General features: G+C 39.5%; 1 long non-coding RNA gene across 1 annotated transcript; it reads left to right on the forward strand.

The window, feature by feature from the left end:
- The first annotated feature begins 2,057 nt into the window (after positions 1-2,057).
- LOC109501349 lies at positions 2,058-6,889 on the forward strand. Its single transcript, XR_002743671.2, has 2 exons — positions 2,058-2,225; positions 5,912-6,889. It is a non-coding gene; the product is annotated as an uncharacterized LOC109501349 (long non-coding RNA).
- Positions 6,890-7,535: the final 646 nt, after the last annotated feature.

The raw sequence follows: 7,535 nt of genomic DNA on the forward strand, positions 1-7,535 counted from the left end.
ACACACACACAGAATGCGAAGCAGGCTCCAGGCTCTGAGCTGTCAGCACAGAGCCTGACACGGGGCTCGAACTCACGAACTGTGAGATCATGACCTGAGCCAAAGTGGGACGCTCAACCCACTGAGCCACCCAGGAGCCCTGGGAGTGCATTTAAATATTTACATTTTGGACACATTCCACACAGTTCAAAGCCATGTGTCTATATGTGGTCATCCAGGAAGTGAGTAGTGATAGGAAAACATCAGCCTTTCAGACAGAAGATAAGACTTCTTTTTTATCTGTCTCCCAATACAAAGACCTAAAAAAAAAAAAAAGCATACCCAGAGAAATGACTACTATCTTAGAAATCCAGTAGTCGTCAGGAAGATGCATGTCTCTGTAAATGGCAGTGACCGTAGACCAGAAATGGTACTGTGATAATTTAATAACCAAAGTCTGTCTTGTCTTCTAACTCTATAGTACAGCGGAAATTGCTCTAGATGGGGTGGTTGGAATCTAGTCACCTCCTTTCCAGAGTCTCAGTTTCCTTATTTCCAAAATCTAATGGTTGGATAGGCTCTAAGTTTCCTTCATGTTTCACAAGTTGACTCTCACATTTTGCTATTTATTTATTGCATTCTACAATGACAGATGGCTAGAGTATTTTTATTGTAATCGATTTTCTCCCTCTCCACACACACACACACACACATCCATATATCCCTGCAGAGAGAAAAATACAGTTTTTAGAACTAAATTTTTGTCCAAACCAAATGCCTTTTAGAATCCACATGCCATTTATTACTCTTATATTCACACTGAAAACAGTTTTCTCCTTTTTTCGCCTTCTGATTTTCCGGACATCAATGCAATCAGGAGTAATCCAATTGATCAATAGACTTGTGCTCACTGAACTGTGGCAGCGAATCCAGGATTCCAGAAATTCCACTGTCAGTTAATTGTGTGCGGTTTTTCTTCGAGATTTAACAAGCGCCTTTCTTCTATAAGTTCTGACTTGTACAATATAAACTGTGCCATCTTTCGTTTCATCAAACACTGTAAACACAGAATTAGATACCATGCCCAAAGGCAATGCTAAACTATGCAGGATTCGCATTGAGCCATCAGGACAAGTTGGAGCCTCACATTATAATTCTCTAGCCTAGCTCTTCCCCAAGCATTAATACCAAGGTTTCCTGAGGTCATAGGGAGATGATTTAGAGGAATTTAGAGTTAGTCAAGTAAATTAAATCATAATGTCAAAAAATTGAAAACACCTGCACCCACAATGTATCAATTCTTTTTAAACTCCTAGCTTTTACAAAGCATATTTAAGAAGAAATGCATAAAAGACAGCTTGTTTAAAAACATTTCCTAAACCAGTTGGAACGTTTATATAAAAATTAGAGGTTTTTTTTTATACTTAGCCCCTAACTTAGGCTATTTGATATGCCCTCACACACGTATCTTCATGGTTATGCAATACACTTAATTCGAAGAGAAACCCTGAAAGGAATCACAAACCCAAGAGACAATAGGAAATAAATGGGAGGGGGAGATAGCACTTCCATACAATGGAATTTTTAAAAGTCATTAAATATCACTCTTTGAAGCTTGTTTAATGATATAGGGAAATGCTGCTGACAATATTAAGTGAAAAGAAAAATGTGTAAGAACAGTATGATTTTAAAATTTTACAAAGAAGTATGTATTTCAAATCAGTAATGGTTTTAAAAGGCTGAAAGAAAATGTTTCTCCAAGTGACAGAATTTATCATTTATTCATTAAAAAATTTTAAAAAAAGGGGGGGGGGTGCGCCTGGGTGGCTCAGTCAGCTGAGCGTCCGACTTCGGCTCAGGTCATGATCTCACAGCTTGTGAGTTCGAGCCCCGCATCGGGCTCTGTGCTGACAGCTCAGAGCCTGGAGCCTGTTTCCGATTCTGTGTCTCCCTCTCTCTCTGCCCCTAACCCACTCACATTCTGTCTCTGTCTCTCTCAAAAATAAATAAACATAAAAAATAAATAAATAATTTATCATTTATTTTTTATTTTATTTATTACAGTAATCATGTATTTATGTTGAGAAAAATGTTAATTTTGGATGGATCAGAAATGCAAAATGATTCAACTATCAGAATAACGTTGTAAGTAATTCTACAGAGGTTGGATTTCATTTGCCTTTCCAATATTGCTGTAGTTCTATGATCATCCTTGTACCCGATAATCAACAGCTCTTCGCTTATAGGTAAATATGCCTTATGATTGTTTCCACAGAACTCTGACTTGGATAGGGTCAACCATCCTTTTATATAGGCTTCAATATGTTTTAACACTGTGAAAGAAAAAATTATTATTCAATGACACTTGGGCTTTTTTTTAAATGTTTATTTATTTTGAGAGAGGGCGTGCAAGCAGGGGAGTGGCAGAGAGAGAGGGAGATAGAGAATCCAAAGCAGGCTTCACACTGTGGAGAACCCCCCGGTTGTGAGGCTCAAACTCACAAACCGTGAGATCATGACCTGAGCCAAAGTCGGATGCTCAACCAACTGAGTCACCTAGGAGCCCCTCACTGACACCTGATAAAGATGATAAGAAAGATTGTATTCAAGGGGGACATCACAATGGTTATAGGGACCCCTGAAATAGCACCTTGCAGTGAGGACAAAATTGGACTCAACTTCGAATACAACAGGGGCAACTGGGATAAGGGAGGAGCCAAGGAACCCGGGAGGGGTCAGTGGATGGAAACTTATGAAGGGAAGATATCAGGGGTAGGGTGGATTCTGGCTAAACCCATGGAATAGCATTTGTGCTGAAGGCTGGCCAGAGTGAGTAGACATCACCCAGCAGACAATGGAAGGTGAAGAACCCCTGTTAAATATCCAGAGTTATCAGATATGGAGCATGAAGGGTTCTAGCTGAACCAACTTAGCAGGGTTCTTGCTAAAATTGGACAATGCAACGAGGAACACAGAAGTCCAAAAGTCGAAGCCTTTTGGGTTGAGAAATTCAAGGGAGCCTAAATAGAGTTTGGTCAAGGAGAGAATCTTTGGCAACGCAAATCAGAATAGTCCATAGAATGTAAGTGGTGTGAACTCCAGCATCCAGTTTAGATCTCAACTAATTTGGATCGAATGATTTTCAAATTCAGGATACACAGATAAGACACCTGGGTTGAATTAATCCAGGTGGGAAGCCTGCTCTTCAGAAGCCTCAGACACTAAGGAGGGGATGTGTAGATAACAATTCCCCATAATGCATATTTCACATTAATTCATAAAATAAAATATGTAGCAGGTGTCAACGTGATATATTCATACGTAAGTATAAATATTGTTATACAGTTGTTAATTTAAGTGGAGATTAACCTTAAGACGCATTACATCTGATTTTGCCTTTATTCTAAGAGACTGGGAATAATTTCTGTGCCTCGTTATGCTCAAGGGAAATCAGATCTATACATTAAGATGTAAACAATCCAAACACAGTAAGAGGAGGTAGGGGAGAGATTACAGAGTCCAATTTAAATACTGAAAAGGGAAACATTTTTAGAAGCCAAAATTTATAAGCCTCCAAATTTCTCTTTCTTGCTGACTGTTGTAAGCTTTTGACCCTAAAGGAGCATCACATTTAATCTCTTCATGTATTTATTTGATTATAGTCTTAACGTATCTGTTTTATGATGGTGGTCTTCTTCTTACATTTTAGTTCTCCCGAAAGCAAGAGCTGTCTCTGTTTAATTTGAACCCGTGGTACTTGAAGTGATATCACTTGATTGCAATTATTAAGATGATGACTATGGTGGCCCTGCTGCTGCTTTTCAGAAAAGGCTCAGGAAAATCCATCCCGTGACCGTAAAAGACAGTTTTGCTGAGGCAACATATTATTAACTCATAGTAACTGTAGGCACTATTCCGAAAGGCCCCAAATCATTGTAAAAGTACACACAAAAAAGGAGAGGTACTAACGTATTCACTCCGGGTGGCTTTTAGGCAACACATTAATTCTTGAACATGAATATAAATAAATAATAAACAAAACGGAATTCATCCCAATCTATCATAGGACTTCTCTGACAACACAAAAGTCAACCAAATAAATCAGAATAATAAGATTTTGACAAAACAAGACATTTATCTATTCCCAGAGAAACGTATTGGTCACACAACTTATAAATTGCCAATAGAGTTTCTCCATCCATCACCAAGATTCCATCTAATGACAGGGAAATAATTACCACACCTCTAGCATGCCACGCCATTTTTTGATATGTCAGGAAGTGAAACAGGACATAAATGCAGCCCTCACTGTGTGGACAATACCTGTGGGGGGGGGGGGGGATAGATTTTTTTGTTGTTGTTGTTTTCACTAACAGCATCTAAATTCTCTTCGGAATAAGTGGGGAATGTTTGTCATCATTCTACGGCTTCAGGAAAGGCTGAGTTGCTTTCCATGGAAGACAGAATATTTAATTTGGGCCTTTCTACAGGCTATCCCAACCCTTTCCCGACTAACATCCCCCCCCCCCAAATGTGCTAATATTTTAAAATAATTCAGATTCATATTTAAGGTAATTCAGATTCAGTTCCAACCCACTGGGTCTCTGCAGCTTAACAATAGAAATTTTCTCTAACCTGAAACCTGTAGGCATCTATTAGCATAGAATTTGAATATTTGAATAAATGAATGGGGATCCCGTTTCCAAATTTTACATGCTATTTTTCACATATATATCTCTCACATATGCATATGAGAGGGAAAACCTGTCCAGCACTGCAAGAGTGATAGTCCATTCTGATTGCAAAGGCGACAAGGAACCTTGCTGGTAATCAGGCAGAGGGGACACCCATAAAGCCAGCTGTGTAATCAAAAGGAAATGCTGTTCCTCCCAAGGCCATATGCAGCAGGTGTAAAATGCCATAACAACTCTCTTCTTAAGGGAACACTGCTTTGTCACCAAAGACGCTCACAGCCCTACATCACTGTAACTCATCTATTACGGGGGGTATCTAATTGCTAAACGTTCCTTGCCTCACGACCACACGTAATTCTTAATCTTCGCTAACTTGCTGGGAAACAGCCAAGGATTTAGAACTGATTTCCACTGGCTTCCACTGGGCCCTCTTCAGAACCTTTCAGTGAGAACACAAAGTCTGTCAAAGACACTTCCCCTTGTGCATTCTGGGCGCTTCTGAAGGCACCCCCTGCCCCTCATTGCAGATCAATATATCAGATCTTGTCAGACTACAGGTTTGTCCGCAGTGATCTGTAACTCATTAGATTTTTCACGAAGTGGAGGTTTTACTGGGAGTTGGCTGAGCCCCTCAATGCACCACGACTCTAATAATGAACACATTTGAGACACCTTGACTCACATCTTGTCCAGTCTTCTCTGTCCACAACTGCAGGAGTTTTTCACTGAACCAAGGGTCTGATGACCTCTTCGGCCCTTCCGTGCCAGGTTTCTTATCAGTCTCCCAGGATTTGGGGATTAGATTTCTGACTTTGTCAGACTACAGGTTTGTTACTGGTGGTCTAGAAAAAAAAAAAAGATGATAGGTAGATAGATAGATATAGAATTGCTTCTTCAGTTCAAAAGCAAATACTTTTTTGAGATTAAGGTACATTAAAGGCACAGATTTAGATATTTAGCTTTCTCGTTTAATTATTCAATTGTTTTTACTAACTTTTATGTAAGAATGGACATATTTATAGACAGAAGAAATGAAGGATTCAAGTGGGGCAAAGCCCTCTTGGAAAATTCATTTTCAGAGAACAGTTTAGGTCTGGTTTGGTTTTGGCTCTAAGAATTCTTGATCCCCTTCATCAACATAATTTTATTGCCCTTTTATGATTATATGAGTGATACATCTTCGTTCCTTTATTCACTTGATAACTTCCTTTTTTTTTTTTTTTTTTTTTAACAATCAGGCAAGAAGAGAGGACACTCAGGCTGATTAGCAGAGTTTTTTTCTTTGTTCCTTTTTTCCCCTCTCAAATCACAATGACCTAAGATCAGAGCCCTCTGATCATTTATGCTGCTACCTTAGGATCCAGTTTCATTCTACAACTGGCCGAAGCATGAAATGAACTAAAAGAAACCGAATTGAATGGAACTGAACCGAACTGGAATAATGCGATTTCCAGTACACTCGACGCCTTAAGGACCGAGAAGCTACCTCACCCACCGTCCTCCCAGAGGTCCCAGCGCCAGTGACCAACCCAGTCAAGACCAGCAATCTGTTCCTCTCTTGTGTAACCTACCCTGGTTTTACCAGGGCTGAAAACACCCTGAATTGCATTAGAGAGAACTGTAAGCTAATTGCCAAAGCACATAACGTCATCCAAATATATCTTTATTTCAGTCAGACCCGAGGAAACAAAATTTAGACAACAAGCCAGAAAGGAAATGCAAGGACTTGAATACTGAACACCAATTTCCCCTCGATTCACCTGCTTTCTCCTTCCTCATCCCGTTTGTCATGTCTTCTATTCCCATCCCCATAATTTTTCTAGTATTTGTTGGATGTTTACTACATGCCCGGCAGCGTGCTAAGCACTTTCCGTGCACGGTCACATTTGGCCAGCAAGAGGAGTAAAGAGACTCGCTTAAGGCCACCCCACCGTCAATTTTGAGCCACGTTCTGCTCAAGCCTAATCTCCAAATCTCTGAACCCACATCATTATTTACTGCACTGGTGAAATAATGAAGTGGAGGCAATACTGTTGGTATACACACTAGCTGCAGATTTACAAGTAACTAAGTAGGAACTCTCCAGAAACCCAGCACAGCAGTTAGCACTATTTCTGTCTCCTCCTTCATCCTGGTAGTCTTGTATATATCATGCCATTCCTAGGAGGCATGATATATACAAATAGTCTTGTAGTCTAATACATGTATTTATTAAGTTTTTTTGTTTCCTAGCCATATGAACAACTCGCGTATAAAGTTACCTTTGGGTTTTATGACATTTTTTTCTGCCTTGGTTGCTGTTAACCGAGCACATTTCTATTTGTGAATCATCAGATAATGAATTTATATTTAGGAACAGAAAATCATTTCACTTGATAAGTATGCAGGTGTTGGTGTTCCGAAGCACCAAATACCAGATGCAGATGCTGAACACTCAATCTCATGGCAGGATTCTCTCCTTGAAGATGCTCCGGGATCATAAGGCTTTCCGAAGACTCAATTTTCAAAATAACCGTTACGATCTTCACAGAGCAAATCAGCAAATCATTTTTTCATTATAAATCTCTTTTGTGGGGAAACAATCTACTCGAATTCTGGGTGGCAGGTTCACTTTCATGTTCTTCTTCTCTACAGAAATCCATTAAAAATAAATCCACAATCTTGGCAGATTTCGCTAAAAGATTGATGTCAGACTCCTTAAAAAAGAAAATTACTTGGGCAGAATTCTGACTGAACAGCAGGTGCCCCTCTCCCGTTTGCTTGTTTTATTCTGCTTTTTATCTTTTCAGTTCGGTTTTTGTTTTCAGGAAAATTATAAATGCACATAGGTGAGTCAAATAGCTCTTTTAAGCACAAGAGGAA

This window comes from Felis catus, chromosome B4, assembly GCF_018350175.1.
Source record: "Felis catus isolate Fca126 chromosome B4, F.catus_Fca126_mat1.0, whole genome shotgun sequence".
In the NCBI taxonomy this organism is placed as follows: Eukaryota; Metazoa; Chordata; class Mammalia; order Carnivora; family Felidae; genus Felis; species Felis catus.